The sequence below is a fragment of the Egretta garzetta genome, unplaced genomic scaffold, assembly GCF_000687185.1.
Source record: "Egretta garzetta isolate BGI_Z169 unplaced genomic scaffold, ASM68718v1 scaffold21, whole genome shotgun sequence".
NCBI lineage: Eukaryota > Metazoa > Chordata > Aves > Pelecaniformes > Ardeidae > Egretta > Egretta garzetta.
The window spans coordinates 1,058,815-1,066,295 of NW_009258668.1; positions in this window are offsets into that span (position 1 = coordinate 1,058,815).

The window sequence follows — 7,481 nt, forward strand, 5'->3', positions numbered from 1 at the left end:
TTGCGCCATTGCGACATATCATTCATAGTGGTCACCCTGCGGCCGGAAAGGTCACCTATGTCATGTATCTTTTTTACTTTGTCATAGGCACTCACGTTGCCCAGTTGGCTAAGCATTAACTCCAGCAGCAGCACGTTTGCGCCATTGCGACATATCATTCATAGTGGTCACCCTGCGGCCGGGTAGCCCTGTAATAGGGCGTTGCCATCACTAGTTACAGGCCATAAGTTTTGCCCTAAGTTTGCATGGCCTCAGCTCTGCCCTGCCTGAACTTTTCCTGACCTGCCTGCAGCTTTTTCTTACCTGCTTTAGCTGTAGCAGCAGGGTTTTTTCCAATTGACCAGCTGTCTGTGGCTAATATGTTTTACTTCTGTTTATCTTTGTGTGGTACAAACATAGTTTTACACAGACGGCAGTAACAAGCGGTTACTCTAGGTAGAGCAAAATATTAATCACTAACGCACTGATAAGTAGAGAAATCCAGACCTGGTACAATAGCAGAGGCTTTGAGAAGTGGGGACCTGGGATGTGGCATAGAGGGATACAGACACCACATGGTGCTCTGCCCCTCTGCTCTGCTCTGGGGAGACCTCCCCTGGAGCCCTGCGTCCAGCTCGGGAGCCCTCAGCACAAGGAGGACATGGACCTGTTGGAGCGGGGCCAGGGGAGGGCTACTAAAATGCTCCGAGGGCTGGAGCCCCTCTGCTCTGGGGCCAGGCTGGGAGAGTTGGGGGTGTTCAGCCTGGAGAAGAGAAGGCTGCGGGCAGAGCTGAGTGCGGCCGGTCAGGGCTTCAAGGGGGCCCAGAGGAAAGGGGGGGACAAGCTTTTTAGTAGGGCCAGCTGGGACAGGACAAGGGGGGATGGCTTTAAACTGAAGCAGGGGAGGGTTAGACTGGATCTAAGGAGGAAATTCTTTCCAGTGAGGGTGGTGAAACCCTGGCAGGGGTTGCCCCAAGAGGGGGTGGAGGCCCCATCCCTGGGAACATTCCAGGCCAGGTTGGACGGGGCTCTGAGCAACCTGATCTGGTTAGCGGTGTCCCTGCTCCCTGCAGGGGGGGTTGGGCTGAGTGACCTCTAGGGGTCCCTTCCCACCCAAAACGTTCTATGATTCTATGACTCTATGGTGGCATGGGACACCCCATGCCTGTAGACAGCTCACCCATGGACAGTTAAAGAAATGCAGAGCTAAAGCTGGACAAAACTGGTTTCTGGGGTAGCCAAGAGAACAGCATCTCTGTTTTCTGCCTTTACTCTGAGATATTATCTAACGTGCGTAAAGGGCACCACACATAGTAAATTGGGATGCGACGTGGAGCTGCGGACCAATGAAGAAAGGAAAAGGTACAAAAGTGTGTTAGCAAACATATAAAAATGACTCCAAACTGGTGAGGAAGAAGAAACCATCAGCATCAGCATGGACATCCTATCCCAGCAAAAGACCACTGGTGCTCACACTCACTGTGACACCCCCGGGGCCAGGCACAGGGTGAAATCCCCAACTGTGGCACCCAGAAAAGCAGGGGGAACATAATGCCAAGGCAAGGGGTAGAAACTACAGAGTATCTGAGCAACAATTTTAACTGCAGCATTATTATTGCTGTTGCTATTACAAGGTTTTCTGCATAGATGTATCCTGTCTCTTTCCATAATAAATACATCTGGGCTAATAATGATAATTCTTGGATTAGACTGTTAGGATTTCAGTAAATCTTAAAAATAAATCCTGGTCCTTACGTGTAATGTGTGCTTCCTCTTTGCTCATAAATGAGGTTTTGAGAGTAGAAATACTGTTTGTGGTAGGGTATTTCACACCCTCGGACCCAGCGCTCACTGATTTACACCCGGCAGCGATCGCCCTGCCCAGGCAGGCTCAGGGGGTGCATCCCATGGGTGATCCCACCCCTGGCCCTATCTTCCCCAGACTTTGCCAAATCTGCTGGGTATTCACACCAAAGTCCAGGCCACTGCAAGAGCCAGCAACACACACAGCACTTCGTAGGAAAGGAAGGAGCTAAAGGACGTGCTGGCGTTAGGTGCAATTTCATTGAGCTCTTTCTCCTTACACCGTACTGTGGCACAGAGGGAAGAGGAGATAAATCCAATTCATAAATCATAATTATGGTCAGCGTCTATTGAATAGAAAATGTATGGAATTACAACATCACTGACTCACCCCGCCAATTCCACTGAAATAAAATGCAACGGTGGAGAGGAATTTCACAGGCAGAGGTTTACACTGAATCGTGCCCCTTCCAAATCGAACAGTTCCTTTCAGCTTTTAAGCAGGGAATCTTTGGCAAACAGCCAAGAAATACTGTGTTTAAACATACATGATACACTGCGATTTCTCGGGAATAAAGGAAGATAGCTTTTTCTGTAAGGTTATTCCCAGCCCAAGAGCACAAGCAAATGCTTGCCTTGTGATTTTAAGCGGCAAAAGAAGAACACTAATAAACGCCCTTCATCCTGCACCTCGCTGTTATTTCTGAGGCTGCTCCACACTCACAGGGGCTGCCCGTGCTTCTTGCTAGCAAGGGTACAAATGAGAGAAATACCACATTACACTGTCCGAGCAAAATTTTTCTTTGGGACTCAACTTATAAATATTTCTGTTCAAAAAGGCAAAATGTTTTGCTCATCCAGAAAGATTCCCCTGGGAGGGAGAATTCCCTGTTTCTAAAATGAGGAACGCGTTGAAGGTCTTCCTTCAAAGAGTTAAGAGTTCATAAATGCACCAGATTTAAGTATACCACTATGCATTTCAAAAGCATTACCCTAAACATAGAAACAGGGAACTGCCTCTATTATAACACATGCACTGTTTGCACAGCACCAAATCCTGCTCTTAAGCCACAGAATCATAGAATCATTTAGGTTGGAAAAGCCCTTTAAGATCAGCAAGTCCAACCGTTACCCTAACCCTGCCATCCCACCCCTAAACCATGTCCCTAAATTTATACCTATTCCTTGTAAAATCCCTGGCAGAAGAGGCAAAGTTGCTTCAGCCAACAATTAAATTCAACTGAGTGTGAGTCTGTGTGCGTATACATTTATGATCAAACTTCTGTCAGTCCCCAAAAGTGTATAAATACCTCGTTTGTATTGCAGCGGTGTGTGGGTGCTGGATCCTTTTTGCACGGTGCTGTATGACCAGATGGGCCTTCATCGCTTTGGGTTTGTTATGAGCCAAGTACAGCAACTTGGATACAGCAAGTCCAAGCAACAACAGATGAATGCAAGGTGAGGAAACGCACGGAAACGATGACACAACATCGGTCAGGATGGGTGGTGGTGCTCTGAGCACTCTGGCTCTTCGCTGCTACCGAGAATTGATAAAGAACATGGCCAGAATGACCTTCAGAGAGGGGCAGAGATCCCTAAAAAAGGGTAAGTTGGGTGCATTCTGGTGAACTGTCAAACAACATCTTAAAGGAGCAAAAATTTTCACTTTTGCTCAAGCAGTTCAGTTAAACTATTATTAAACCCTGCAGGTTGCCTCTTTTATGCTGCTCCATCTCTGTTTCAAGTCCCTATTTCTTGTGGCTAAGAGGACAGATGTGGCCTGAGCCACGATGCTCCTCACCCAGAGCCTTGCTTTATTCAGCTGGAACAATCCTCTGGCCAAAATCTCCTCTCCAAAGCAGGAGGACCACTTAGGACTTTGTAAAACAGAGATCACACGCTCAAAATTTTGGCTAAGGAAAACACTAACTGCAGAAGAAATGGCACCACTGGTACAAAAGATGATGAAAAGGTGACCGTACCTCTTTAGCTGCTGGCTGGAAACACTCCCAGGCAGCTCCTCCGTGTCAGCCCTGGCAGCTGCCCAGGGACCTGGTTTTAGGGACACAGTTTAGTGGTGGAATGGCAGGGTTAGGCTAAAAGCTGGACTTGATCTTAAATGTCTTTTCCAACCTGAACGATTCTATGATTCTATGACCTGGCTGCACTTGACATTAAGCAAAGGACTGAGCAAGGCAAGAGAGTGCCCCAGTTCACTGTCCAGGCAAAGGTGGAGAAATCAGAAGTAACTTTAGCAGAGCCACCAAAGCTGAGAAACCAACAAAAAGCAAGGAGGGGACTGCTGGGCCACCAACCACATCAGGCAGAAAAGGTCTAGGAAAAAAAAAAAAAAAAAAAAAGAGAATTTTACAAAGTCGTGAGTTAAAAGTTTAATACTTTTTTTTAAAAAGCTGTTGCTACCCTCCCTAGGTTTAATAGATGGCACTGAAACTGTCATGCAGCCCAGGTGGTCTGTGCTGAAGGAACAGCTTCTGCAAGGAGCAGAATTTGTGCTTAGCACTGAGGTGGAGAATAGAGCCCTGCAGAGCCTTCTGCTCCTGGAGAGTTACCTTGGGTTTATTTCAAAGAGTATATTGAACATGAACTTGCTGAAAATGCTCTGGTTGACAGAAGGACACATTTTTCATGCTAGGTCTTATCCCTGGTCAGCTTTGGTGCCATTTCTGCCCGTGCCAGGCGCCGCGCAGAGCATCATCCCAGCACAGAGGCTTATTCCGCTTGATGCAATCTGCTCTGCCGGTAAAACCATCACCCCTACCACCATGATTCTTCTCGAGCTTATGCACGAGTCAAAGCTTTCCAAAGGGCTTCCAGGAAGATGTTAGCAATACGGAGGAGTAGTGCTGGCTGTGAGGGCAAGCGGAGCATTTTGCATTTCTCTCCCAGTCCCGTGAATTTTACCCTGAGCCAAACCCGAGCACGGCCCCAGCCGCGGAGCAGCGACTCGAGCTGCAGCCACACACTCCCTAGGATATTAGTTGCAAGCAGGGAACAAGGATCAGACGTATTTTAGAGCTATTCATGTTCTTTAAGCAGTGGGCTATTTTTTAAATTCAATTATTCCTTAGTATTTTTTTTTTTTAGCTTTAATTAGCATAACTAGGCTTTCTCCCCACTTAATCTCATTTCTAAAAAGACTGGTTATCTCTAAAAGATGCCATTGGCTATGGGATTCACCCAAATCCCCAATTATATTAGTCTACACCTAGGTAAATTTGAACTTGATTATATTACATAAATGCAGGATAATCCTTATTTTCTTTTTGTGTTTACTTTGGGCTCGGCAGTATTGATGGCATTTTCTCCTCCTGAATTTATTCAGAATTTAAACCAGCAGATTCCTGCTACTGAAGTGAGTCAATGAATTTAAATCAAGGGTTTCTCTTTTGTGAATAGTAAATTTACCAAGGAGTTGGGGTTTGGTGAAACTGAAGCTATTTTGAACTCAGGTCAAATTCATCAGAGAGTTCAGGCTGCAAATTGGCCAAGGAAACATTCTTCATGTTGAAACAATTTATTAAAAAAAAGTTTTTAGGCGAAATATTTCAGCTCAGATTCATTAAGAAGTGAAGTACAAGAAGGGAAAATAAGACTATCATTAGGAAAAATACTTTTAAATGGTAATTGTAACAAAGTGCTAAAATAGTTTGACAAGAAAAACTATGGAGTGCTCATCACGGGAGGCCTGTTAGCTACAAGGGACCAGACCAGACATCCCGAGGCCTCCTCCAGCTTCTTTCCACTGCCATGATCATTTCTAACATCCCACATCCCAGCGCAATGCTCTCCTGTCAGGTTCCACAGAGTAAAAATACCTGGTATCCACAGGATTTTTGTATATAAATAAAACCAGTATGTCATTAGTTTGATTAAGGTGATAATATGGAAAAACCTGGGTTACAACTAGACCTAAGGGCTGTTTGTCTCCATCAACAGAAGTACAGCACCAGCCCCTAAAAAGCAACGTAGGCACTCATTCTGTATTTTTTCCAAGGGAAACAGAGGAAAAAAGGCGTTCAGGTGAGACACCCCACCCCGTGATGGGTGTCTAAGGTAGGATCTGCTGTCCCCAGGGGTGCCAATGTCCCCCAGGGTGCCAAAGCCCCCATCGCTGCGCGGTTGGCACTGGTTAGCTGGTTAACCAGTGCCTGGTCATGCACAAGAGCTTGGTGACAGCTGTGGGAGGTTTAACCAGAGATTAATCTGATACCACTTTCTTCGTTCTCAATATATATATACACAGCAGTCACGGGCTCGCTCTCTGGTAAGATCTGATGGAGAAAATGAGGGAGTGGTTTAAAATTTGTGATGGTGGCGTGGCTGCTCTGAGAGGTGCTTGACACCTCTTCGTTTTGGGAAGACTTAGCATTTTCATCAGGCGCTCTGTGCTTAATCAGATCTGGGCCACTACCTTTTGATATACTAAGAAATCAGGCCTAAGATATTTCCCCAGGGATGTTCCAAACCTATAATTAGGTTTGGGGGGGGGTTGGGGAACACCACTTCCTGCAAACAGAGCTGAAATCGGGGAGAGAGCCTGGAGGATGTACCACCACAAGGGGCCAGGACAGGGAGCCCCGTGAAGCACACGAATGAACACATCTCCTGGTTTGGGGTTTATTACCGATGTCGCTTATTTTTAAGGTCACATAGGAAGGTCACAGCAAAGAAGGATGCAGCTGGTGGCCCTGAATGTAGCTGGTGCAAGGGCAGTGTCCTCTGTAGCCATAGGAAAGCTGAAGCACTTTTTTTTGGTCACCACTTTTTTCACACTAAAAACTGCAGGTTCAGGTACATCAAAATGTTTTGCAAATGCATATTAGCTTCTCTGAAACTTCTGCCTGGGAAGAAAAGGCAGAAGAAAAAACAACGATAATCTGGGAAAGTGAAAATGTTTCATTTTCCCATTTCTTAAATGAAACAACTTTGTTGGTTTGGGGTTTTTTTATATATTTTGAAACAAGTTTGACCTTTGGGGTTTTTTATTTATTTTAAACAAATTCCCCTCTGTTGTATATTGGTTTAGGCCTTTAGGAAAACAGTAGAAATAAGAAGGAAACTGCTTGGTCTCAGCTAAATTAAGTGTTTCATTTAACCCAGTTTTCCTCTGGATTCATCAAGAAACAGAAAAATTAGTTTTTCCTACATCTAGAGACACAGAATCCCCCAAACCACTTCAAAATCAATGAAAAGACCCCACTGACACCAGCCATGGGGTAGACCAAAGGCACAAATCCAGTGACCTGCAGCTGATGGAGCCCAAATACTTTTTAAAAGCAACTTTGGTTTTGCCCTAGAGTCCACATAGCTCTGGGGGAATCGGACCCAAGTGTGCTGGGGATCTGTAAGGTCTCTATACGACACCATGCATTATCCTCCCTCCAGTTCATTTTGACAAAAAGACAAAACTTTTGACAAAAACACTTTCACTGCTATTCCCACAGTGAGCAAGCTTCAATACTTGGCTTTGAGGATGGAGCCAGACTCCTCTCAGTGGTGCCCAGCGCCAGGACAAGGGGCAATGGGCACAAACCGAAGCAGAAGAGGTTCCAGCTGAAGGTGAGGAAGAACTTCTTCACTTTGAGAGTGACAGAGCACTGGAACAGGCTGCCCAGGGGGGCTGTGGAGTCTCCTTCTCTGGAGATCTTCAACCCCCGCCTGGACGCTGTCCTGCGCCC